This window comes from Athene cunicularia (assembly GCF_003259725.1).
Source record: "Athene cunicularia isolate RWA chromosome 4 unlocalized genomic scaffold, athCun1 chr4_part2, whole genome shotgun sequence".
Taxonomy (NCBI): domain Eukaryota; kingdom Metazoa; phylum Chordata; class Aves; order Strigiformes; family Strigidae; genus Athene; species Athene cunicularia.
Window position 1 is genome coordinate 6,888,239 of NW_020799099.1, and position 27,770 is coordinate 6,916,008.

The window sequence follows — 27,770 nt, forward strand, 5'->3', positions numbered from 1 at the left end:
GGGGAGGGTAGATGGAAAAAAAACCCAAAACACTGTAGGTGTAAAGTTACCGACACTGTATTTTATTCTCAGAGAAAAAGATAGGTCAGTGACTCTCTTCTGCATTGTCTCCTGAGATAGAAGACTTTCCAAGGTATGAAAGCATGTTTCTAAGTGCTGTCATTGAGATTTATCCATCCAACACTGTAACTGTGTCATATTATGGTTCCTTAGTTTACCTTAAAGAAACAAAGAAAAACTTACTTTTTATTGTCTATCAAATGTGCTGCATTTACCCAACACTCCTTCCACCGTAACATCTCAGTGACATTTTAGGTATTTACCTAATTATTCATTATAATCGTTAGGTTTCTCCTGGTTCGCTCAGCCCTCAATCATTCTATTCTAGAATTTTATAAGCCTTATTTGTCTTTCTCTTCACTCGCAATTTTAGTTTCTTTTCGTTAAAAGCAGTGATGCTGTTCATAATTCTGGATCTGCACTGATCCTGTAAGCATGTTATTTTTTAGGTAATGCAGATATTTCCTGATCCATAATATGCAATAAACAGGTTACCCTGTGCAACTAGATGGAAGATTAAATCAATGCTTTTGTTAGCTAGTTGAAGCACAGGCTTTTGCAAAATTATCCAGAATGCCTTTGACTGACCATCTGTTTCAAATGGAAATGAATCTTTGGCTTTAATTATAAATCACTCATGAATATTATTTTTCTTTTCTAACCTAGTCTGCCCTTTTGGAGATTGCTTGAAATCTCCCTGTGTTGTATGAAAGGTGGGTGAGATTACCAGAGTGGCTGATAGTGTAATTTAATTTTTTTTTATTAGCCTTCCTGGTAATGAATTTAAATGTTTATGAACTTGCTGCAAGTTGAAGCAAAAATCTGTGTTACCAAACTGTGTTTACAAATTTGCTACGAGATACCATGTTATGAAGCAGCCTAAGTACAAATATGTTAAACCATATGGAAAATCCGCCCCAATCTTGCTAAATTCTTCCAATGTTTAATTGCCCAGATCATTAAAAGTGTGCACCCTCTAATTGTTTTTTCTAATTTCATGGTCTAGCCCTCAGATCCTCTTATAATTCCTTATGTGTTCATCCTGAAGGTGTGCGTAGATTGAGACCAAACACAAAAAATTCCTATTTCAAGTGATGTTCTCCAACAAAGAATTACTCATCTCAGTAAGGATTTGTCATTAAAATGCTTTGGAGATTTATTTTTTTTCCAAAGAAAGGGTAAAGTTTTTATTTTAAATTAAGTGGGGGGCAGGGAGGAGGAAACAGCAAGCTCTGGGCTGGGGTGTCAGGGGAGTCCTTACTATTGGTAAGATCCTCTCTGGGGCTCTTTGCTTTCATCTTGTAAGGAGTGAGAAGGGGAGCAGTCCTTCCACTTCCTCTGGTAGAGTGGCTTCCTTTTCACTCATGTTGTCAGCAAACCATTCTCTGTTTGGTTTATTCTAGCTGGTTTGGCCAACATGCCCTGTGCGTCCAGCACATACTTTTCTCTTCCACCTACCCAGTCTGAATCATAGTACTGTCCTAACTTGCATCTTCTGTGGTTCAGGGCAGCAGCTCCTTTTTATGACTGAGAAAGAAAAGAAAAACAAACCAAGTTACGCTTCTTGGCACATTTTCCAGCTCCACTAGAGAACTTGGCCCTTGCTAGTCAGTACAAAGACCTCGAGCAAGCAGAGGAATCTTTTTCCTGCCAAGCTGTCTTCCCAAGCAGAGGCCAACTTGTAGCAACACAGTGTGGAGATGAGTCAGTGAAAAATGGACGTAGGTAAACACTGTTAACTAATGTTAAAGAAATTTCTGCCATGTCTCCAGAGACTGCATTTATTTCTTCATCCAAGAACCACTGAGATACGGAGGTACTTGAACACTCCTAACTGAAATTCTAGGGTATGTGCTGGTCTTCTCATAACTTTTCCCCCTGCAAATTTCAGTTCCCATCCCTCCTCATCATCAGCTGTTGGTGCCTGTCACCACAACACAGGCCTACACATAACACTGTTTGTGAAGAAGAAACAGTTTAGCTGGTTCTCTTCAAAGGAGTTCCAATTTAGAAGGGTGCCAGATTATCTTTTTATCTTCTTGAAGGTATCTTTTCTCCAGAATGCCCAGAGTAACTTTTATCAAAATGTACTTTATTCAAATGGTTTCATAAAATTCTTAAATTAAAAGCAAAACTTTTTTAAAAATAAAGATATAAAGAATTGAAAAAGAGAGGTAGTTCTTGCTTCATATAGCTAGCTTTCACTCTACAGAAGTTGGTCCTGACAAGGCATACATAGGACACTTCATTAAATAAAAGCTTTAGTTTTTAGAAGAGCAATTTCTCCCCTCTTCCCTTGTGGTCAGTTAGACTGTACTTGTTAGGTCTATTCTAAATATACATTTTGTACCAGTATAATGTGTTGATGTGATCTTGCTCCAGTGTGATTAAAGCGGTGTTTTATAGTAACATTGCAGTAGCTTTTTTTCCCCCTTCCACACAGAATACAGATAAGATATACCCATATGGGCTTCTTTGGGGGACACAGACATTCTCTTTGCTCCTGTAGGGCAAATTCCCTTACTTTATATCATGCTTGGTAGAAGGCAGAGAATTTTTCCTGCACCCTTTGAAAGTGCTTGACCATCACAAGACTTCTCTCTTACCTTTGAATTGTGTCAATCTGCCTGCCTTGTGATTTCACATGGTGATTTGTGCAGTACTTCTCTCTATGCCGACCACCCAGACCCTGGATGCCATGTCCCAGATTCTGTCATCTTAGCGCTCACCACCACTGTTAAATTAGCATGTGGGGTTTTTCCTGTATGATTTTGCTCTACTAAGTGCTTGTACAGAAAGTGTATCCACACTAAATGTTTCATACAGCTTTTAAAGGAATCCTGAGAAGGATTAACTGTTACTTTATAGAATGACAGAGGCAAATATCTTCACACTCTTCCCTCCACACACCCCCCCTGCCATTCCTGTACTATATTCAGTGAGTGAAAATGATTCACTATGATTCATTCTCATTCCCTCCCAAGCTGTGTTCTTCCCTGAAAAGTACAATATTTTTTTTTCATATTCTCCATGAATACTGTCACTGTGACTTCTTTCTCCTGTGTTTCTCATAGAGAAGTTCAGCCCCAGCTTCTGAAGCTGGTATTATATCTGGAACCAAATCTCTGCACCTATGAGATATTGGCAAAAGGAAACATACTCCCAGAATTGTTCAGCTGGACCTTAAAATTTCTGGGCTCTGAAATGCAGACTAATAGAATTAGAGAAGCAAGAGATGGGGGATATTTACAGAGTTCTTTTCATTTCCCTGCAAATGAAAACTATGGCTTTACACACTCGGCCTCTGAAAAAAAACCACAACAAACCACAAACAAACAAACAAACAAAAAAAACCCAAACACCATTGACAACTGCACAGATATAATTAGCTTGTGTAAAGCAGGAAAGATGTTGATGCTTCATCCAGTTTTTCATTTTTGTTTGAATGAAGACCTCCACACAACAAAAGCATTTGTCTGGATTTTTACACCAGCAGATGACTGTTCAAAACATGTATTCTCAATCACTGTCTATGTGTATATTTATGTGTATATAAAAGATACTTAGGCAATAAAAGATAAGCAGCCAAGAGACTTGCAGACATTATCCTACAATGTTAGCAAAGTTATTCTCACAGCAAGACAAATAGTTATATTAAGGAACCTGACCCTGGAATTGGGGAACCGTTACTTTTCCATTCATAAATTCTACTAAATCGGTGCCTTCTGAGTGTTTATCACTAGCATTAGGCCTTCTCAATACATATGGTCCTTAGGAAATGAAGCTCTGAATATTTGTCTCAGGTTCCAGCTGCTCTGCTTTGGGATGTGAGAAGTGTGCTCAGACTTATTAAATCTGCAGGGCTTGGAAGCTGGCTGCGCCACAGAGAATATTGCATGTGAGACCCAAGTGCTGTAGCTCTTTGGCATGAAGCACAATACATGCAAGAGTTCATCAGCAATTCCAGAGCCGACTCTAACACGTCTCCTTGTTTTTCAGCTGCCGAGGAAAAGGTGATTTTTAAAAAAGTCAGAAGTTAAACAGATGTCCTTGGAGAAACCGAAGATGGAAATACTTCTCATGTGAGCAATTGCACACACACAGAATGGAGCCTGCTTTGGTAGGTTTCTCAAGAGACCAGTAAACTTTCATACAAGTCGTGGAGCGCAGAGCTGCCTTGCTGGTTTCTGCCTTGAGTTTTGTGGGTAAAACATGATATGGTGCCTGATGTTGAATTTTTAAGCGCATGAAGTACTACAGGACTAAATTTCTCCAGGCTAAGAGGAGACAGTACTTTTTAAAAACATGGATAAGCCAGCTCTGCTACTGTGCCACTTCAATTGCTTCCAACTATAAGCAGAGATCCTGAGACTTTTTTGAAATCCATGAACTGTATGTTTATGGACTTTTTTGTCTGAGAGGTCAAATTGCAGTTGCCAGTAATTGCAGACACGAAGTAGAAGCAACTTCTGTGCCACTGTTGATGGACGGCAGGGAAATCAGAAGGAAATATTAAGTAGGAAATTATTAGCTGATGAAGGGAGGGAAAAAGAAGGAATCTTCCCTTAAGCTTGCTCACTTCTTGAATTTAACACAGCTAACCTGAAATACTCTATTTCTTTTTAACTCTGCTTCTCATTCACTTCTGCATTGCTTTCATCTAGAGTGTGAAATTCCAAGTCACTGTGAAAAAGCTGCCTTAGGAATATTCTTGGCAATACTGCAAGCAGAAAGTACAGGAAACCTCACAAGAGAGTTTGTTCCAGCAGCACTGCCATCCACGTTTCACAGCTGCAAGGACATTCAATGCAAATCTAAACACCGTCTTTTCCCTTCTCCAGAACCTTGCTGAGGTAGAAGTACCTGGCACCAGAAAAGTTTAATTAAGTTAGGCCACAATCATGACCCACTGAAATAAAGATTAAAAGAAATTAATCCATGAGAAAAGTTTCACAAACCAAAAGGGGGGCAAGATGGTATAACCCAGTTATTGCATAACAGGCTGTCCACCAGACGGAGCACAAAAGCAAAGGGGAAAGATGAATAAGGGCAGATATTTCTCTGTTGTTTGTTGTAGCCACATTTGGCAAACATTTATAAGTGAAGAAGAGCTGGTGCAATGATGACTGTTGGAAAGTGTTGTCTCTCCTGTTTGCCTCCAGTGCTGTTTTGTACCACTGTGTCTGTTCTAGCAGGCCAGTGAGGCTTTTTTAGGACATGCTTTTGGTATCTGATCATAGGTTAACTTTCTGAAAGCATATTTAAAGTAAAGAAAAAGGGTGTACACATTTATGGGGGAGTTAACCTTTCCAGTGCTCTTACAGGTAACAAATTTAGCTGCTAAGCTTTACTGCACAGGTATATTGGCTTCATCAGTGAATGAAATGAAGTCTATTACTGGTACAAGATCTTAAAGATCATCTTAAGCTCTACATTCTATCTAAAAAGTCTGTGAGATGGCAGGGCTCCTGACCACCCCATTTTGACCAGGAGATTGCTCCTCCAGAGAAGACACAATGGAGGAGACACAAGGCTGTATTGTGAACACCTGAATGCCAAGCTATGTTGACTTTGCCATTAAAATACAGAGGCCTTCAGTGCTGAAACTGCATAAGAATTTGAAGGGAATAAATGCAATTCAGAACTTTATTAGCTGATTTCACCCTGTGTTTAAGTGCTGTCTCCTTGACTGACGCAGAAACTCAACTTTAGCTTGTATATACTGTGCTACAGTTTTCAAAGCTCCTCAGGGTGCCCCTAAAGGAAAGGTAATACAGCCAAAGGTATACTGAGCAGTATACTGGCATAATTGCTCCTCTGTTTCTTTTTAATCTGAGTTTTGCTTCAAGTTTGCAATATAGGTAACACTTTTTAAGTTCATTGCTTTTAGAATTATTTTGCTTTCAGGCAGTAGATGTATTTATTTATTTATTGCCATTACTGATTTTTTCTCAGTTCTCTGTTGGAATTGACAGATCTCTTTTTCTAATCCTGTCAACTGTAATAACCACGTAGCTCTGGTTATTTAACCCACTTCTGTTCATTTAGGAAAAATCATCAGAGAGGTCTCATACAGTTTAAAAAAAATATGTATAGCAGTGTGATTGCATATATGTGTAAACAGTGAGGCATATCAGGAAATAGTTTATTGCTGATTTCATCAGTAACCTTTATGCAGAAGTTGGACTTACTGTTTTCTTAATACATAATATTGGAATAATACCAATTTCACTAGGCAAATAAAGTGCTGGGTAAATCTTCGGTGAAAATGAAAGGATTTGGTTTAAAAAATTAGAATGCTCTACTACTAGCCAGAAAAACACAGTAAATGGTCAAATGCGAGGCTGGTGAATTTATTGTAAGTAAAGCGTAATCTCTAAGTAAGAATGACTGTTGATGTGCTAAAGTCTAACTGGCACAGGGTTCAGAAATTAAAAGCTGGCCTCAGTATTAAGAATAAATCACATATAGAAATACAATTTTGGTATAGTTCTGTTCCAAGTTCTGAGGATACAGCACTGACTCCAAAAAGGCATCCTGGAGCCTGTCTTTATTTTGTGATGCCTCAGCTCCAATTCGATTCAGAGGGAAGTTAACAAAGAGCATTTAGTTATAGCTATGTCAAAGGCTTGTGTCAAACAGTGTAGGTCAGTCAAAATGAGATAAAAGTCGACTAATATGCTTCTGAAACATCATTTCCAAATATATTGAACCTAAGGAAATATCTAAATGTAATCTTAAGATATTACAGGAAAAGGAGATACCATTTTCTTGCAATAAATTACTTTCAGACAGAAAATAGTAATCGTGTAGCAGGGGAAGGCATTAACAAATACTTGATTGCACTAAATAATCCTCTTTAAAGTTTTTCCTGATTGTCATGACCTTTTCTTTTTCTCACTTGGCTGATCTGCAAAAGTTACTAACTGAATTGGGTGTAAAGACAAAACCAAAAAACCCCTAAGTCTTTCAGAATGACTTAAGTAAAACCAGATGACAGTTAGAAGATAGCTATGCTAGAACACCAGTATTCATTATTAAGGAAATAATATATAGCAAGCTATACAGAGCACTGGGGAAAACATTAGGAAGAGGGAGTATACATTTTTTCCGGTTGTTATCTTCAGAAAAAAACAGTCACACGCACATACTATGGTAGCAGTAAAACTAACACATGGCAAAACAGGTCCTGTAAAAATTTCAACATTTAAAGAACATTAATTTTTGTACACTGCACACACACACAATTCACCAACAGTCAACTTCTGTTGTTAACAGTAGCTTTCCTTACACTTTTTAAAGAAGTAAGTATGAAATCTTTGAATTGTGCCATATTGGTCAGACTGTTCCAAAAAGAAAGGAATATTCTATGTATTTATGTTTTATATAACTGAACTGAGGTGGCAAGGAAAATATGTATGTGTTAGGGTAAAAAAAGCAAACATGCAATGTCTTTATGCCCTTCTATTCATTTAACTTCAGAATCAAATTCTGTTATTTCTCTTGTAGTATCTGTGCTTGGTGCTTCAAGACAAGTTGCAAGAACCTACCTATAGCTTTCCATACTGGCTCTTGCTGTGGTTTGCAATAGTTACATATTGGCCTAAATCCCCATGCATGGTAGATAATATGATAAAAACTCAATAATCTTGATGTCTTTATGAATGTCTAAGTCCTCTTTGTGCGTTTTGCTAAGCTGTTGGATTTGGTGACTTCTGGTAGAGTTGAGTTCCACAGTTTAGTTACTATGGAGAGGTCAGTCCTGGTTTTCACACCTTTAATTGAATATCAACTTGTTCCTGGGTTGTGAGGTGCAGAGACAGAAGCTTCTGAGTCACCTTCTTTATTTGAACATACCCACCTTGTGACTTTCTCTTCAGAAAGCAGAGCCTCCATCTTTTCTGTCTTTGGTCATACCAGAAGTTTTATAGCCCCTTAATCACTTTTGTTCTTTTAATCCTTCAGCTTCTGCCACACACTTCATGATGCAAGACAGCAAGTGCTGGCTGCAGAGGGCTGTGGTGTTGCTTCATAGAAAGGAATCACAATTTTTGTCTTATTTATTCATTTATTTCTCATTCATCCTACCATCTTGCTAATGCTTTTTTCACAGCTGCACATTTTTCAGAGACCAGTAAAGTTCATTGTGAAGTATCAGTGAAGTATGAAAAATGGGTAACTGATTAGAAAGAGATCTAATTTACTAAATATATTCAAGATAAAAGACACTTAATAACCTTTTTTGCTCCCAGAGTGGTTATAACATCACAAAGAGGAAACATACACTTTCATCTTTTTCTAAGGTTTTACTTTTTTTTTTCTTTTTCCTTTGTTTTCCTTCTATGTAAGATAAATCATCCATGCAGAAAATGAACAGTAATAGTGTAAGTACTGAAAACTCTTAATCATAAAATAGGCAGTGGAAGGAGTCATCTATCTGGAGGTAGAGGGTACCCTCAGGACTTAGTACCTGTATCTAGTTTATTTACTTTTGTTTTAAGAAACTGCTTGAGTGTCATTTTAGGTCACTTTACATTGATGTAACTGTCATGCCTGATTTGCATACATATTCTCATGTTAGCAATTGTACAAAATTTTAGAGAGGTGAAAAAGGTGCCTGACAATTTCCTTATAACTATAGGGAAGGTTTGTTACATACCGTTTATATTGCTGTGACTTTGAAACCAATAGGAAGATGCTGGTGGGACAAGTATCAGACCTGGTCAAGTTGTATCTCCTGTTAATAACATTAGTTTGCTGACTGTGACTGCCCACTTCAGGTCTAAACCAAATGCTTGGCAAATACAAGAGCAAAGAGGATCCAGGTACAAGGTGAAAGCAGCGTCTTAATGCAGCAAAAGCTCCAGGCAGCGAGGCAGGATTAAGTGCAGTGCCCAAGGGAATGTGTTGTAATAGGCAAAAGTTACCAAGTATTCATATCCACCACATATGGTGAGCGTATTCTAATATTGTTTTCATATATTGCATCTAATCAAGTGTTTTCTTCCTGGGAAGGTATGGGAGTTGTAAGTTGGGAGTGGCAATGGTTTTTGACAGATTCATTCATTGTTAGTAGGAGCGTATGGAAAAAGTTGGCCTATCAAGTTGAAATGCTGAGAAATTTCTGGGCAGGTGAGATGGAGAGGCACTCATGAGATTGTAAACTCTGATTCTGCATTACTAAAATGTTACAAGCTTCTGTTTAATAGGTACACCACAGTCACAATGCAGTCTTACATCTTTGGAAGATGACATTCTGCTTTCCTACAGCAATACCTTAGCACTGCACAAGAGTAGGCTCTTCCTGCTGGCTTAGAAAGCCATTTTACAGACTGCAAACATGAAAACTCTTTGAAGTAAACAGAGCTACAGATGAGTTCTGCAGACGTTGGAATAGGTACAAAATGCCATAGTTTGACATGGTTACCCATACGCTTGCACAAAGACCACATAGGTATCTCTTCAGTTTTGCTGAGAAACTCTTATCTACAAAAACTTCCAAAGTCTCCATTATTGCTCAGAAAGTATCAGTATGACTAGTAAAACTAGTGGTTTTATCATAATTTGGCTGGAATCACCATAATGACTCTCAGCATGCAATAATATTTTCCCCTTGGAGTTTGGAGAGTAAGAGTTAAGAGAGCTCAAATCCTTTATTATTCTGGGCAGCTGTAAAGGAAAGTATTTTGCATTTGGTCAAGAGAAATTACTTGAGCATGTATTTCAAATTGAAAGTGATCACAAAACCGAAGTGATCTAAACTGAAACTATCATACTTGTTCACAAGCTTTAATATTTCCTTTCCTTTGATCAGGGGGCATGAGGATTTATTACTAAAAAAAAAAAAAAAAAAAAAAAAAAAAAATTTAGGAAACTGATTAGTGTACATTTACAGAAAGCTAACATTTACATTAACAGAAAGTTAATCAACTCATTCTTTAATTCACATAGCTATCTGAATATTGCAACTGCAATTTTTTTTCTGCCAAATTTCAGTGGAACAACTATTGACTTCATGTAAACTGTCAAGGGTTATTAGGCTTTCTGGTTTTCATAGTATTGGTAGCTGAGTTGTTGAAGCCTAAACCTAATCAGAACTTCTGCTTGTAGTGGTAGAGACAATATTCAATTGTAATCAAGAATAATGCAAAAAGAGAATAAGTGAAAGACGTATGATACGAAGAATGTCAGAAACTGACTATAGAAAGGGAGAGAGGATTAACATACAGGTGGTGGTTTAAATGTTTTTTGCTTTGATTTCTACATTTAAATCAAGCATTTGTCTAAATACTGCTTTTACTGAGACTCAAGCATATGGCTATCTTCACTTACATTAGACTCTAATGTTGTCTAAAGCCACAGTATGAATGTGCTGCATTCAGCATTTGTAAAAATGTAATGCTTTTCCTTCCAGCACTGAGTGATCCTGGAGATGTACTTATGCCATTTCTACCACAGCTTAAGTTTTCTTTTGATTCCTGTAATAGGAAACACGTCAATGATGTTTCTCTCCTGTAAAAGACACAGCAAAAGGGTAAGAGCAAACGTCCATTCCGTTGGTTGGTGGCTATGAAAATACCATCCTACCTGAAATACCAGTAACTTATGTGTTCTGACTCAGTGTTAAATTTATCCTTACCCCAGGCAGAGAGTCAGAGCCACCAGAGGCTGACAAAGCGATTTGCTTTTCTTGTACTTTTACTTTATCTACTCTACAAATAAGCCACATATTTCAGCAGTAGGTATAGCTGTTACAGTCCTTCCATTATTTACATTAAAATCAAAGGAGAGAAGGAAATGGAGGATATCTGGGGAAAAAAATGAAAGAAAAAAAACAAGTTTGAAGCTGTAGGGAAAATAATTATACTTTCTGAGTACAGCAACTCATATGTATCATAAATGGGGTCAAATAAAAATAAATGTAAGGAGTCATACCGAATACAATGTGCACTTATTGTTCTCTAATTTTATGGTTTAATCTCTCTGTCTTTTTCTGGGAAGTATCCCATATACCATGATTATTACTAGTGACAGCTGTCATTGGTTGGTAGTTCCTCCCAAATTGCTGAAGGCGATCAGATAAACAAGCCTGCTCGCCTGCTATTACTGGTTCTTACTTGTTCAGCTCATGTTTCCCTGTATTCAGAACTCTCTTTTCTGACCAGCATGCTCAAGTATTAAATTAGGAAATTCAGCCATGATTTATGAAATCTTTATAGACAAGGAAGTATTGAACCATTGTTATATTATGTTTCTACTTTAAAATATATACATTCATGAAGTTTAAACATGTACTTTCTTAAATATCATCATTATTTTCACCCAGAAGCCTTCGTAACTTTTCTGTAGAAAGATCCCTGAGTCAGGTAGGGACTGGCTACAGACCAGTTTTGGTTATCTACCTAATCTGCCTACAGTAGAGGGAAAATGGTAATGCTTAATATTTTTTTCATGACTTATCATAAGTCTGTCAGTTTGAAAAATAAGAAGTAGTTAAATTAATTATTCTCATATTGATTCTCCTTTGCCAGATTCATTAGACTATCCTATCCCCGCATAAAAACCCCAAATACCGGTCTGGGTAAAACTTGGCAGAAAAATACTTTGCCTCTACCAAATGACTCATTTATATTTAAACATTTTAAGAGATTTCCTCTGTAAATATTTAATAGATGATGTATATATCTAGAGGATATCGCAACAGAAAACTTAAAAAGCCTTGACTACAAACTTTCATGGTTCCTGCTAAGATGAACTTTTTTAATCAGAAAGAAATGAACTACTCACTCCTAGCACAAGCTGATCAGATTTTTACAAACTATGAGTAGCTGCATAAATACGAACATCTGTCCAAATACTTACCAGTAACAAAAAGCATAGATTAGTAAATGCTTGCAAACAAGACTGTAGCAGTGGTTCACCTGCGTTCTTGCAAATGAGCCATCTTATTCGCATCAACAGTATTAGGCACAAATTCTATTATTTGAATCAAAATCGAATTTGTATCTCATGATATAGAACAGAAGAGGTGTCCGTATATTTCTTCCACACTTCTAATGCTTAGCAAAAACCTTAACTGACTATTTATTGGCAGTTTCTTTACATTTCAGCTGTTTCAGAGAGACTGGTGTGCTTCAAGTTTACCATCTGCATAGAGGATGAAGATGGGTACAAGGTAAGTACAGCCAGAGTAGCTCACATAGTAGTGACCCAGGAAGAGAGACTCGTGGTAATTGATACGAAATCTAAACATCAGACCTGTAAGCACACAGGGGCCATCAAAATTAATTGTACTTGAGTGTAAACTGTTGAAAAGCTAAATCTCTTCAGGGAAGGATTAGTGAAAGTGCAGTATTCTTCGGGGAACCATGCAAATCTGCACTGCAGTAGCCTGTTTCCTGATGTTCCCTTAGGGATCATAGAGAATTTATAGGAAGGCTGTATTTTTTTTGTACTTACGCTGCCTTTACCAGCTGCACAAAATTCCTTCTTGAGTGACTACTTTCCATAAAAGCAATTACAGAAGATTCTGGGATTCTTACTTTCATTTCCTTTAGTAGTTCTGTAGAGACAACTTTTCTTTAGTAAATAATCAGAGCATGCACATGCAGCAATAGAGAATGAATATGCTATGAATGAGCCTGCATGTTTATCCTTCTTTACACTGAAGGTATTTGGAAAATGCTATTATGTTTCCATGCATGCGGCGAGCTACTCAATTGCAACAACGTATGTAATTTTATAAGAAATATTAAAAAAGAGCATAGAAAGATTTACTTGTGCATGTGTTGAGTGGAAGGCACAAAGGGAAATACTGGAAGCCTTCAGCGCAAACACTCTTTGGATGTTGAAGGACTGGATACCTAAGGCCTTTCAGACCAGAGATTTAATTTCTACTCTTCACTTTTCTAGCGTTGCTGCTTGGGAATGTGGTACTCTTTATCAATACAGAAATAAAAGGTCCTGTCTTTCAAAGCAACAGCACAATAAAAGAAAGCAAAACCTGACCTCCTTTGTTAGTAGCAGTGTTGAGACAAACTGCAGCTCTGACCTATTTCTCCAGAGTTACAATTATCTGCTGTAACAGTACCACTTCACTTTTTAAATCCCGGATTACTGTACTTTGAGATTTAGAGAAGTTACTCTCTTTCTGATTACAGACCTTGTTACATCAGGGGCAAGCCAGCATGAAGAATGAATGAATGCACATGAATGAGCAAAGACAAGGCATGTGATCAAGTCATCGTAATGAATTTGTAATTTTTATTTGAATATGCTTATATAAATATATTTTATGTACATTTATTTAGATACACTTTAATGTATGTATATAGATATATTAAAAATATACTTCTGTATCCATATGCATCCCCACATATTATAGAATGATCTAAACTGAGGTCGTGTGGTGAGGGAATTGGGTATTGTTCATTTGTTTGGCAGACTGTGCTTTGCTGAGATATGATCAGACTCTCTATGCACCATTGGAACGATAAATATAAAAGACTTCAAGAAACCAAGTTCTTACGTATTCAGAGCCAAGCCCCTTGGTGATAAAAGTTGACATAGCTGCCTTTAATTCGATTTAATACTTGCTTAAATCAGTGGAAGGAAAGTGAATTACATTACATGAGGATCTGGTATTTATAATCTGACTTTTAAATTTTATTTTAACAGTGTATCCAGCCTTACAAAACCAAATTTTTTTCCCCTAACTTTCATATTTATCTATGTAACAAAAATTGGTAGAAAATATGTTCTGTTTTCCTCAAGTCAGATTTCCTTATTAAACTTTCAATCTTCAGAACACATCATTCACCTTTTTTTGTTTTACCAGCAGCATTCACATACCACTGTGCTGGTAAAAAACACTGAGTCCTGTCAAGCCCAGTCACACAGAAATCATGAATCAGGTTGTCACAAACCATAGGATTAGCTCTAAAACTGAGTTTTCAGGGGAAAAAAAAAAAAAAAACACAAAAAACAAACAAAACCAAACAAAACAAACAAACAAACACCCCACCCAAAACAACATAACCAACTTTTATCTTTTTATTTACTCTCTGTTTTCTAGCACATTTTCAGCTTTGCCCCAACCCTTAAACACTGACAAAACACTTAACACCACAACTCTTACACAGTCTTATGCCAACTGCTGAAAACATAACTCTCCACTTTCAACAGGAACCGTACATAGTTCACTCAGGCCATTCATTTCACACAGATTAGGCTTATTTTATTCAATCCTCTTATTTTTGTCTGCCTTCAGTTTAATGGAAAATCATTCCTGTTTTTTGGCCACAGATTAACTCTATACAAAGTGATCAAATAAAATAGTTGTTCAGGGCCTGGTTTTGCCCTGTTACTTTTCACCCCTATCAGTAAGATGCTACAAGCACCATCCACAGAGCACATGCATTTTAAAGAGAGAAAGCCTTGCAGTGGTTGCAGAAGGCTGAGTTCAAGCAAGGATAAGAAAGTAAACTATAACTTAACTTGAATTCCTTTTAGTGAGGGGCCCCATTTGATTTTTGATTCCTATGTGAAGTAATTAAGTTCTGCTCTGAGGGGAAAGGTACTCAATGTAGTTTTGAGGAAGACATTTATGGCTTCATCCCCGGAGGGCTGACATGCAGGCTAAGCATCTGCTAGCATCAGCTAAATATGCAGGGGAGAATACAAGTATTTGGAGAAGCATTAGGATAAGCTTTGGCTGAGGCAGCTGAGAAAAATGAAAAATTAATGCTGTTATTTAAATTACTTCAAGAAATTTTAAATTTTTCCTGTCTTTTTCCATCAAGGTAGCAAAGGAGGAATTCAGATTCCACTAATGGAAAGTTTTGGAAGAGAAATGAACAGAAGATATTGCCATGGTTTGCTCAAAAATGAGACAGAATATTTTCATTACTCCGGAGGGACATTTATGGGGAACAGGCAAAAAGGTGGGTGCGTTTGAAGTGACAAGAGTGTTTTGCTCTAGAAGTGACAACATACACTAATCTCCAAAACTAACTATAAGAATAAAACAAACGTTTTTCTTGTTCTCTGAACAAAACCACTCAGCAAATACATCAGAAAAGGTGGATAAGTAATCTATTCAGTCTTGGTTCTCTCTCTCCAGGCAATTTCAGGTGCTCTTTGAATCTTGCGGCTCTTAGCATAGCAATAGCATGCATTTCTTAGATAGGACTTTTCTATAATTTTCTTCTTCTTTTTCTCTACGTACAAATTTTTTTTTGTGATAGCAAGATACACACATTAAGGTGTCTTCCACTGTATAATCGATTATATAGTTACTATGGTTATTATCATAATCAATTACTTTGCTTCCCAGTAAAATGCCTAGTTACTTTCAAGGTCAAGACAATTATAAGTGTTCAATATTTAACAATTACTTAATATATATTCAAGTAAAATTCCTCATAATATCAACAGACAATTTGATAAAGACTTAAAATTTTAAAGTTTGTTATAAAGATTTCACGACAGATAACAATTTCAATTAAAAGAAACACAGATTTAACCCTATCATCTAGTTGGACCAGTCTTATCAGAGACAGACAATAAAACTGACTGTATGGTCAATCACTCTGTAGATGTTGACTGCAGCTGAATACAGTGTCTGTCCCCTTGCATGTATTCAGAATAAAACACAGATATCAAAACAAAGGCTGTGGTGAAGGTTATAGCAACAAGAAACACCTTTTACATTTCAGCCCTTCAGAAGTATCACCCATGTCCAAGTCAAACTGGGCTTAGTCTGAGGTAAATTTCAGCCACGGTTTTGTGTCTTCTACAAACTGCACTTTTCCAGTATGTTATCTTCGGGATACCTTGTATCACCAGAAATGTAATAATCTAATAGAGACAGATGAAAATATATGTATCCATTTGTACAGATGTAATAGAAGTACTAATTATCTCTTACATGATGCAGTGTTTAATATTAGGTAATGTTTCTAGTCTATACATAAGATTCTGGATTATGAAGTATATCCCATAGCCATTTTTTCAGCTGTTTCTCTCATCTTCTCAGAACAGAACACTTTGTTACAAGGAAATTATAGCAGTAGCAATTCATTGCTAAGACAAGATATATTTTTTACAATGGAGCCTAACTTATTTTTCATGATTAAAAACTTAGAGTAACTTACCAATTGTATTTTGACATCACTACATCTTAAAGACAAAAGCAGTTAAACTTTATAAAGTAGTAAACAGTTTGTCAATTTTGAGCTGGATTTCAGCATACGAAATTTTGACCAAAATAGGGAAAACATTGCAATTAACTATAGAACTGGTCAGGTTTTAAATGCTGATTAAAACCAAATATATTTAAAATCCGAAACGTGTATCCAGCTCTCCTCTCTTCTCACTTTATCCCTGCTATCTCAAAGGGTAGTTTTGGAAGAAGAAGAAATAAAATTTCTCATCACCATCTGTTATCTGACATTTTTAAAAAGTCATTGTTTGACCAGTAATGAGAGAGTTAGCAGAATTTGGGCTATAAATCATTACCTTCTAATTTGCAAAGATGGTACATTTTTAAAGGCAAAACAGATAATGCCCTATGTAGAAATGGCCACATCACCCAAGATACAGAGCCTCATCCAAGCATTAAAATGCAAAACAGATGGAGGAAACCTTTCAAGGAAATATACATACGGAGAAAAATTGCTGTGAAATGTAAGGAAAGAAAACTCTTCCAAGCTCAACAGGACCATAGAAAGTGTTAATGACCCAAGGATTATCTTTTCCAAAACTAAACGAAAGACACAAGTATGAAGAAAGATGTTCTCCTAACATCCAAACATCTAATCAGGAAATAGCATATACCAACATGGGATTATCCCCAGAAGATGAAATTAGAAAGGATTTCCCATTCTAGTTACATCAATTTTTAAGGATCAAGTTTAGACAAAATATCCCAAAGCTAACTTGACAACTTCACAGAATAAGGAAAAAAATAAAAAAACAAAACCAGATGTTCTGTGTTACAGGAAACTTCATGTTAATGAATCATGTGCATTGTATAAGCAAAGGACAAAAAAACCAAAAGGACCATCTGAAGGTCACAGAATAGATCGCTGTTGTGCTAGGCATTGTGAAAACGTGGAGTATGAGACCGCTCCTGCTTCAAAGAGTTTAAGCTAATAATGTAAATAATTGAGTGGGGAAAGTGATAGAACCCAAGTCAAGGGAAGAAACGTTGTAGCAGAAAAATGGACATTTGGGCTTATTTCCTCTGCTCTAGGGCAGTGTACCTAGGAGGGCACTATAAAATGAAATAGAAGGGAAATGAGGAAGGAAGAGAAGACAAGGACCACTGCAGAGGGACTGACGAGAAGGGCTGTGGGAATCACAAAGCAAGACAGAAGAAAATAACTGAGCTCCAGGCTCAGGCTTTCCCAGGGAATGTGTGATGATTAGGAAGGAAGGTACTAGCTGGGTCCTGCCTGGTGTGAATGTTGTGTTAAGCTGATGATGGTTATAGTGATTTGTGGTGCTGTGATACATAAGAAGATGATGGATAGATGGATGGACAGATGAATATATATATATATATATATTCTTTTTTTTGGCAGAAATAGAAAAGGTAGATCTCATTGACTGCAGTAGAATGTGATTTCAACAAATGTAAACAGCATTTGGGTAAGAAATCTGTAAATAATTTTTGTTGCTGTTTCTGATTTCTGTATCATTTGCTCAAAAGAAACATGCCTTATCATTGTGGAAGCGTACAGGCTCTGAAGGTTACACTTTGAAGCCTGTGAAGGTCTCCTCTAAATCCACACTTTCCACACACCTAAGGCACATACGAATGCATCTCAGTGTTTATGCCTGCCCTACTATGGGGGTCCAAACATACCCTTTTGTATTATTGGATTAGCAGATCACTGATTATCAGCATGTTATAGACTTCTACAATGAAGAAACATTTACATTACACAGATCACAGGAACATCTACATATGTGGGAGTGAAATGGGCACCCTGAACATAAGTGACTGTGTTTTTCTATAATTGAACATGAGACAGTCTGAACACTACATGAGTGAAAATGAAATGTGTTTCTTCTTCAGACACTCAAAGTGAGTAGAGTAGGAGGGGGGAATAAACAGGTCTATGCCCATACGGCTATGTTAAGAAGGCACCAGGACTCAGTGACTGACAGAGAAAATGGCTCTACAAGTGGGGGTCCATTCTTCATGACAGCCATCTCATCCTACTTGTTTGATAAAACACTCTGTAAAGGATTAGTTTTAGCTGTTTGGCTCTGGATAGAGAAAATGTGATGTGTGAGCTGTGTAAAGTCATAAACTGTTCAGAGAGGAGCTGTGCTTTGCTTAATCACAATATCTTAACTGTCTCTTGCTCTGAAAGAATAATTTTCTACATCTTTTTTCTTCTGCTTTCTACCTTGGCTGTGGTTCTCCTCTCTCCTTCCTTACTACAGATTTTATTTGCTTGCTCATGGGGGAAAAGTAATAGGTAAGAAAAGCCTAATTGAGGCAAGATTAATGCAGTTCCACTGAGAATAAAGAAAAGATTTATTCTCTCCCTCCCTTCCACAGATGTCTTGTTAGGGATTCAGCCTTGCCTAACATATGTACCTTTATACATTTACTTCCTTCTCGTCCTCTGGGAGAAGCCTATCTCATGTAATTTATTGACTTGGCTGCCTTGTTTGTATCCATGTTAATAGTAAGATGTATTGAATGCTCACATATTATTCTTATTCTCAGATGTGAGTGAAGGAGGTTTATCTATGTTGAAAAATATGTACATTTGGCTTGCCACAACTAGGAGTTACCATAAAGAAAATGTTGAAATTGGAGCCTCTGAGCTGGCAAGAAATGTAAAGGCTTGAAAGGGGGGAATCCAGCAGAGCTGCTGAAATAAAGCATCAAGTTCAGAAGAAATGGGCAGCCTTGTGATCCCGCTCTATGATTTTCTTTCTCTTAGCTGACTCTCATCTTGGGCTGACAACTTCAGCTAATGCCGACAAACAGCAAGTGATGGAAATACTTATTTTAACTAACTGATGAAAGGCTGTGAGAGGAGATGAGGAGAATTTAGGAGTCAAATTTAATTTATATATAATTGACTCAGGCAAGAGGAAGGAGCTTGGGCCAAACACTGCATGCAACGCTTCTCACTAACCTTGTACTTGAGACTGGTATATCAGAAGGTTCTTTACAGTTCTTTCTGGAAAGGACAGCTTTGAAGGTCACCCCATGGCATCACTGTAAAATTTTACTCCATCAGAGGGACAGACCCTTACATCAACCCAGAAAAGGAGTTTCTTGACTCACTGTCACATTCAGAAACCTGTCACTGACATTAATGAGGTCAAAACAGGCACCGGGCCTTTATACTAGGCAGCTATATTTACTGAAATTGTCTATATTTTTCTATATTCAAAATGACATTTTCTTTTTTACTTTTCAGAAGAGGATTTCTAACTGGGTACTTTAAATATTCTTTTCTTCCATGTTCTTCTGAGCTACCTGAAATTTTATTGGGTAATTATGAGAACGTAAATGCCAAAGCACACTATTATTGATATTTACCTATTAGCTCCAGAAATGTAACACTCCTATACACCGACCATGTGTCCTTGTTCAGGGAAGACCATTCATACTCCTGCTGGTTTATTTTTTACTGCAGAATGCAAAATTAATCTCAGTTCATTGTAAGACATGCTAAACTCTTTTCAGGTTGGGATGCTCACCAGTCCATGGCTGCACATTATAAATCTTTGAACTCCCATCATCCAGATCAGCCTTCTGAGATACTTTCTACATAGCCTAAAACCAAGTCAAGAAAACAAACTTGTCCTGTGCATCTCTTCATTCCCTTCAGAACTCCTATCGGTCAGTCTGTTTGCTACGGACTAATTTTCTATCATTTGTTTGATTCCCTATATGAGCACACTGATCACATTTAATACCTTTTGGGGAAGGTAAATGAGATGGTAATTTGGGAGTTATTTCTGAACAGTGATGCTCATTTTAAATAGGAAAATTCTGCTGCTGCAAAGAATTAGGGATTGTTTTCAGCTCATGAATAATCAGTAGTATTTGAAAATTATTTCCACTGATCCATCTCCAAATCAAAAAGGGGCATTTCTCCTCTCAATCTGAGGTCAATGCAGAGAATTTACCTTAATCTTTACTAAACCATCCAACCTCCAAAACTAATAGTTGCAGTCAGACAGTTGGCAGGTCACAAATACTGGCCCTGGGGGGGTTGTCATGACTGTGAGTAAGCAATTTTACTGCTCAACAGATCACCAAGAGATGTTTTAACCTTAGCAATTATTTTTCTCAAGGTTAATGACATCATGAAAGGAGCCAGAAACTTATTCCTTTGGACAATTATAAGCAGAGTTTGCTTTTGACATTGATATTTATAGGGTCCCAACCATCAAGAGGCTTGCAGCAAGAGGTTATATGGGTCTCCAGAGCAACCCTGCCAAAAGCTAGGAAAAGTTCCAAAATAGCAACAATCCATGATTTGATTGTGCATGGCTAATTGTTTTTCCTGAAAGAAAATCTCACATGTTTGGCAGGTACCTTTGTAACAAAGAGATAGCAAGGGTTGTAAATCCCTGAACAGCTATTATTGCACAATCAAACTTTGTAACTCATATATGTCTCCCCTGGAAATACAGTAATACGCTGATGAAGCCAGAAAAAAAAAGGGATTTGGGGCCATGGTATTTCATTACAAGCTCTAGAGCAGAAACTTGAGACTATTTTAAAGAAATAATTACTTATGAAATGTATTGGTATGGTACATATCAACATATATATATGCAATATACATGCAGTGAAGAGGTCTACTAGTTCACTAAATAGAAAAAAACACTATGAAGACTGTATTTTTATAAACACAATGGGGGACAAACACAATCGTCTCCCACAAAGACAATTTCTTTCTGTCTATCACTGTTCATGAGTGAAAGGAGGACACAGGTAGGAGGAAAAATTTGATGAATCAACAATCTACTCTATTCCACTCTACTCGACTCTGTGCTACTCTACTCATGCCACAGTCCAAACTCTCTTGTTTCATGGAGAGGGGGAAGTCTTCTCTTGTGGACTAAATCCATGTTGAATCTTGGCTGTCTCTAGTTGAATGTCTGAGCATCTAGTTTCCTTTATCACTTGGAAACAGCTATTGGAGATAGGCTTGGCTTTAACTTATTCAGCTGATGGTTATATCGGATTTATGGTGATTTTATCAGAATAGATAGAGATATAAATATTTTTTATATTTTAAGCAGAAATGGAGAAGGGCTGGTGAGATGTTCCCCCAAATAATAATTATAATGAGATTTAGACATGCCATTGTAAGTTATACCTAGAATTTGGCTTTACCATATTTTAGAGAAAGAGAAAAACAAATCTGAACAGCTGCCAGGGAACATTCAAGGATGACAGGGAAAAGGAAAACCTATCTTCTGATCAGAGACTAAAAACAAAGAGGATGCAATTGCACTCTTAACACAGAAGTGGTATTAACAGCATTTGGGGACAAGCTTAATGGAAATTAAAGGACAACGTTGGAACAGAACAAATGGCTCCAAGCTGAAAATTAATATGTATAGGCTGGATATTAAGCAAAGTTTTCTAACCATAATGTTTTATTGGCATGGAGTAGAATTTTAATCTGATTATCACAGGAAGATAAGAGGTGAAGCCTAGCCATATTATAAAAGGTTAAAATGGTCCAGAAATATCCTTCTAGTCCTATACATTTAATTCCTGTGTGCGGCATGCCTAGAACAAAGACAAGGCCTGTAGGCAGGCTTAGCTGCAAAGGAATTGGATAAGAAAAATTGGAAAGAAAACCAAATAGCTCATAAATTTCTTGCTGAGATTTCCTGTTGCCTCAGACATTGTCATCCACGTTGCAATTTCATAGATTCAGTCTGTTCTGTTCATTTTTACAAATGTGACCAAAAAGAAATGAGCTAGCAAATACTCAGTTAAGCAAACATATTTCTAGATTGATTAAAGATGGGACAGTGAGCAAATACAGACTGTTGTTGATGGCATGAAATAGAACCACTTTTGTTCTACATGCTTTGCTCTTATCAGCCTGTTTCTCATTTACCCTTCCAGAGGCCATTCTTTTGGTAGCATTATAACTCATCTTGTATATTTGTGCATTTCAGGTGGCAAGCAATCTTTTTGTTTTAGGCCACTATAGATTATCATAATTAATTTATTCATGCTTTTTTGGTGTAAAATTTCTTAGAGATAATCCCTTTTTTTTTTTTTCAGAAAATATATTTTTAAAAAAATCTATCAGGAATACTTGGGTGATTCTTTGCTGAGAAAACTTATCAGAATATAAACTCATAAGCTAAAAGTAGTCCTTTATACAAGTATACAATGACCTTATAAACATATTTTTTCTGTATAGCAATACCCTCAATGTTTCTTCAGTTATTTCATATTTTTTATTAAGAAAGACTAAACCTTTTCCTGTCTCAATAGGATATACAGCCCAGGTTTTGTATACTGGCTTTTAATTTTAAAAAATATTTTAATTTTTTTATTATTTTTAGTTTTTAACTAATAATGTTGGCCACAAGCTTAACATGCCAATCATCTCCTGGCTTTGGATCTGTTGCAGGGGTTATCTGTTTCCTACATGATTATCCTTGCAGATTGTATACCTTTGAACTGTGTATCAACTGGATTATTTTTTCTGATCCAGGACTTCCTACGGGAGCCTATTCATTCTCTACTGCTATCTTCCTAAATGACCTCTTTCAGTTTTAATGATGACCAGGTAGTTTTCAAGCTCTCAGCAGCTAACCTCTCCAGAAGGCTTGGCTGGAAAGCCGTCAATTAATCACAGGCAGGACTGAACCCAGACTCCCCTAAAAAGCCAGTTTCTCAGTGATAAACTCATTACCTGCTGGCAACATTTAAATTCTCTGGTCATAGCTATTAAAAGCCAGAATAGTTCAATAGATCACTGTGTCTGTCTCTCTCCATAAAACAGACCATTACCTTTCATGCAGTCACCTCTGAACTAAGCTGAGCAACTTGGATATGGTGAAAATACATTTGAAAAGAGCAGCCGGTGATGCTTTAGGAGTATCAGAAGACAAACATTTGGTTCTTGAGCAGTTTGCCTTCTGTTTAATCATCAGGAAAACTGGGAGGTACTTCTACCTTGAATCTCCCTGGTTTGTGTTTTTCCATTCACTAGCTTACCATAACCTAAATTTTCAACTTGATAAAAAATTTCAACTGGCAAGCAGTATTTATAATGCCCATAACTTCAACTATAGCATTTTCTTATAAATAATTTGTATAAAAGCATATGCTTGCCTTCTATAGAGATGTACAAGCTAGTTATTTTACAGGTAGTTCAGTTACTGAACATACTCAGCCACCTTAAAAATCTGAAAGACAAAGCAAATGTGCTGTACTGGGAAAAAAACTGGGGACGGATATTCAACCCTACTTGTTAAGAACCACACACTACGAGAAAGTGTCTAAGTCTCAACCAAAGCCCTCTCCTTATTATTATTAGCATGTGTTTTTTTTCATACCAGAAACTTGTAATGTTTCTGTGAGCTTCCCAAAATGTGTGTAATTGGTAAAGCCAGCACCATTACTGATACTAGGGGTCTTTTTCCTTTGAAAATAAATGAGTAAACCTTGAAAACAACTTCAGGGAGGGCAGAGAACTGCATAGAACTACTTTGCTTTAATCATCTAGAAAATACCTTTTCCTCAAGTAGGAGGTTTCAAGGTCAAACATGTGTCTTATTATTTTTCAGCTAAGATTGGGAAGATGATAAAAGACATGATACATCTTTAGTCCTGTCTCCACATCCTGAAATAAAGAAGCAATCTTACATCGTGGATAAGCTCATTCTTTTACAGATGATGGGTGGGTTTATTCATAAGCTATCGTTATTTGTGCTTCCAGACATGTTAAATTATAAATGCAGATGAGGGTTGTACTTTAATGCTCAGGAAGCAGCCTTGCTAAACCCTTTGGCAGGGCTGTTGAACTAAACATATAGCTTTTATCTGTCAGAATCTCTTGGGGCACATTAATCCTTTATTTGTAGGTTTGTCAGATGAAAAGGAGCTTGAATGGTTTGATATTTTTTTTTATTGTGTCTGAAATACTATTGGTGCTGTATACCAAGCAGATAAAGCCAGCATCGAGATACCTAAAAGCTTACGTGATGCCTCTTTCATTTGCAAGATACCCAGCTGACCTGCTGCTGCTCAGAAAACTGATGGTTGAGGCCAAGGAACAGCCCGTGACTTGCAGTTCCCACTAACAGGCCCATTGGTGATGACTGGCAAACAAGGCCACTGTGAAATAAGAAATGAGTTTGTCTAGAAGGATAAGCCAGACAATTATATGCATATACATGATGGCTACTGTGGGCTACTAGTATGTTTAACCGAATTGGCAGCTATAACACTGGCTAAAGTTACCTTTGTATCGAGAGTTCAGTAAACTACTGAATGAACTATTTGTGAGTGCTTGGAATGGTTTCATTTGAACAGCCATCTCTAAGACACAATATAGCTCTCCGTGAACGGGAAGATTTCATGTTATCCCCTTGCTTTCTTCCCATCCCCTCTTGACTATTTATATATACAATATATAATATGTAGTTACAAAAGTCAGCTGTGCATGTGGTTTGGTGGTGGCACTGGCCTAGGCTCTGTGCTCTGATGCCCGCGTCGCTTTTCCTTCTGCCACTGTGAGAGACAAAGTACACGGCTGGACGGGCCGATGGTTTGATGCAGCAGGGCGTTTCTTATGCTCTTATGCTAGTTTGATCCTACAAATCCTTACTTACAAAGCAATCTTCTCTCATATAAGTAGCTTTGAGCACTCAGGCAATATAAGATTCTTCATCTGAGCATCAGATCCACATTTTCTGTGAAACAACATGGGTCACGGTCAATTTTCGGTAGGTCTTTCTTTGACAGAGGTGAATCAGAGGTTTGCTGTTTTTAAGTGGGAAGCCTGATTTTCTGTGCCAAGTACCTTGTCAGGTATTTTTAAAGCTTATCATACCCAGGTATTCCACACAAAAGTGACACTAATGTTTTGAGCAAAATGGGAGAATAGCAGCTTAATTTCATGCAATCCCTTCAATGTCTCTTTTTAAACTTAGACAGGATTCGAAGTTGTTCAGACTGTTCCAGTTCTGAATGGCTTACCGAGTTCTGAAAATCTATTATTTAGATCTTCCTTTGCTTTTAATGTAGTTTTCTCCCCCCTTTAGCATGAAATTTGTCAAAATCAAGGCAATATCTTTTAAAGTCTTTTCAGAAAGAAAAATGGACTTCTGTTTTCTACCTAGTCCTGAAGTCAGGAAGACAGAAATATGAACAGTGGGCAAGAAGACAGGCACTGGAGCAGCATTTAGTTCTGTACTGTAAGCAGGCAGAGGAGTAATTTTATGCCACAAGGAAGCTTTGTCTCCATTAGATACCAAAAGATGCCATTCTGTTAATGGCAATATCAGATTTTCATCTTGCCATTTGTACATTTGTTCATTTTCACACATTAGAGCAGTGGTTCCTTCAGCGTGAAAGTACAAAAAGTGCTGTGATTTCATTTTAAGCCAAACCATTTTTTTCTCCACTTTCCCACCCAGAAGAGCCATAACTTGCTTCATGCCAAGTTAGCCATAAATGTGAAAGGTGAAGAGACCACATATTCACCATCATTGTATGCAGGTTGCTTGGGACTCTTGTGTATTCTGCAGGCATATAAATGTGGCCAAATATATCATGAATCTCACTGAAATGGATGATTAATATGTGAATATACAAAATTAATACACTGTCATGATCGCAAGAAAAATACAAGAAAAAGATTTATTATACTTGTGTGGAACACTACAGATTATGTAGAGACATAAAAAAAGACTTCACATTTCACATTTTCATATTTCAGTTTTATGTTTTACATTGATTATTAACTTTAAGTGGCTTACAGTAAGAGAGAGGAAAGCAATAACATGGATAGGAGGAAGAAATTAAACAACAGACCAAAGAAAAAATGTTGTTAGTGATTTATACTCTACAGTTCAATATGCCCATGAAAGAGTGCGTGTGTTCTTTTTGTGCTTCAACTCATATAGTTGATTATGAAAATCCATTTTTTTTTTCTTTTTTTCCTTTTTTCTTTTCCCCAGGGAGGACATATATCTGTAAGTCAAGTAAAAAGAGTCTTAAGAACAACTACATCAACAAGGAAGCAATGCAGAAACAGAAACCTGAAATAATATTTAGTCAAGCCCATTAATTATGCAACTCATTTTGTACTGATGTAAGTAGATTCTTAATTCTGAAGCATCTTGTGCCTAGGGAAAAGGAGTGGAAGAGACTGTTATGTCCCTGTAGACAGCAGCTGGTGGGGAGCATGATACAGTGAAGAGATGGAGAGCAGGAGACATGCAAAACCTCAAACAGTTTGCAAGTCAGGAACAGGGGAGATACCCAAGGAGAGGAGAATATGGACCTCAGGAGAATAAATTATTTTAGAAACATGTATATATCTGAATATGACTCATCTTTATATCAGATGAGAGATCAGATATAAAAGGAAATTTCTGTGATGAAAAGTGGAAGGTTGTCGTCAGGCCATGGAAAAATCTCTTCATGAATTCATTACTTCCATGTTGGAATTCAGGCACAGAGAAATGTAAGTTCAAACTAGCTCACATGCTGCAACTCTTGAAGGGTTTTTTTAAAAAATTAGAAATCATATCTGATCTCTCCTTTGAAAATAAAAAAAGATCTTGTACAGAAAGTTACAAGAAGTTCTGGATCAGATTCTGTGGTCAGCAGCTCAAGCATCTTAATATGATCAAAGCTCCAATCTCTTTTTTTCAAAAGAAAGTTCAGATTCCTCTGTGTTTGTGCTCAGTGGTTGCAGCATGACAAACATCCAACCAGCAATAGCCAACGTTATGAAACAGCTGAAATGGAGGACAATGACAACCCATTTTGGGATAGAACTGTAGCTGAACCACAGTAAAACATCACCATCACTAGAGAATTAAGTACTTTGTCAGTCACTGTAAACATCAACTATCATACCAAATTACAGCTACTATTCCAAAGCAAAAGACTTCAAAGCGTTCCTGGCTTCAGACAACCTTGGTCTGAGCTCTGTCTCTAGTAGCCTTTTATGTTGTGTATGTACAGATGAGGCTTTCAACAACAGTCCACTGGGTCTGAACATCTCCCGTGAGCCCGGAAAGGCAAACGTCATTGGGACAGCCTGGCAACTAATAAACCACACATTACTCTGCATCTCATAAAACTCCATGAAGTTCATTTATTCTCTTCTGAAAATGCATAACTAATGGGAAGCCTCTTCTTGCCAGTTATTGTAGCACTGCACAAAGAAATTTAGATGTGGAAGCTTCTATTAATAGCAGTGAACGAGCTACTAATTGGATGGTTATGTAATGGCATTGTTATGAAACCTAGTTTGGGTTTGACACCTTCTGTTTTCTAAAAACAATGTTAAAAACACCAAACAAATCCTTGGTTAGCAGTAACAAGAAACAAAGACTAAATAATTACCAATCTTTCAAAACTCAGATTAAAAAGGGAAAAGAAAAAACCAACCAATCAATTCATTTATCTGAATTCTAGCAGAAATGGGCTGAAAGTGAATCATTCAACA

General features: G+C 37.0%; 2 long non-coding RNA genes across 2 annotated transcripts; one reads left to right on the forward strand and one right to left on the reverse strand.

Moving 5' to 3' along the window:
• Positions 1-117: 117 nt before the first annotated feature.
• On the reverse strand, positions 118-27,770 carry LOC113479837. The gene is made up of 3 exons (XR_003398350.1): positions 27,235-27,770; positions 1,519-1,587; positions 118-218 (listed from the first exon to the last, which is right to left on the reverse strand). It is a non-coding gene; the product is annotated as an uncharacterized LOC113479837 (long non-coding RNA).
• On the forward strand, positions 17,651-24,447 carry LOC113479838. Its single transcript, XR_003398351.1, has 3 exons — positions 17,651-17,712; positions 23,872-23,984; positions 24,309-24,447. It is a non-coding gene; the product is annotated as an uncharacterized LOC113479838 (long non-coding RNA).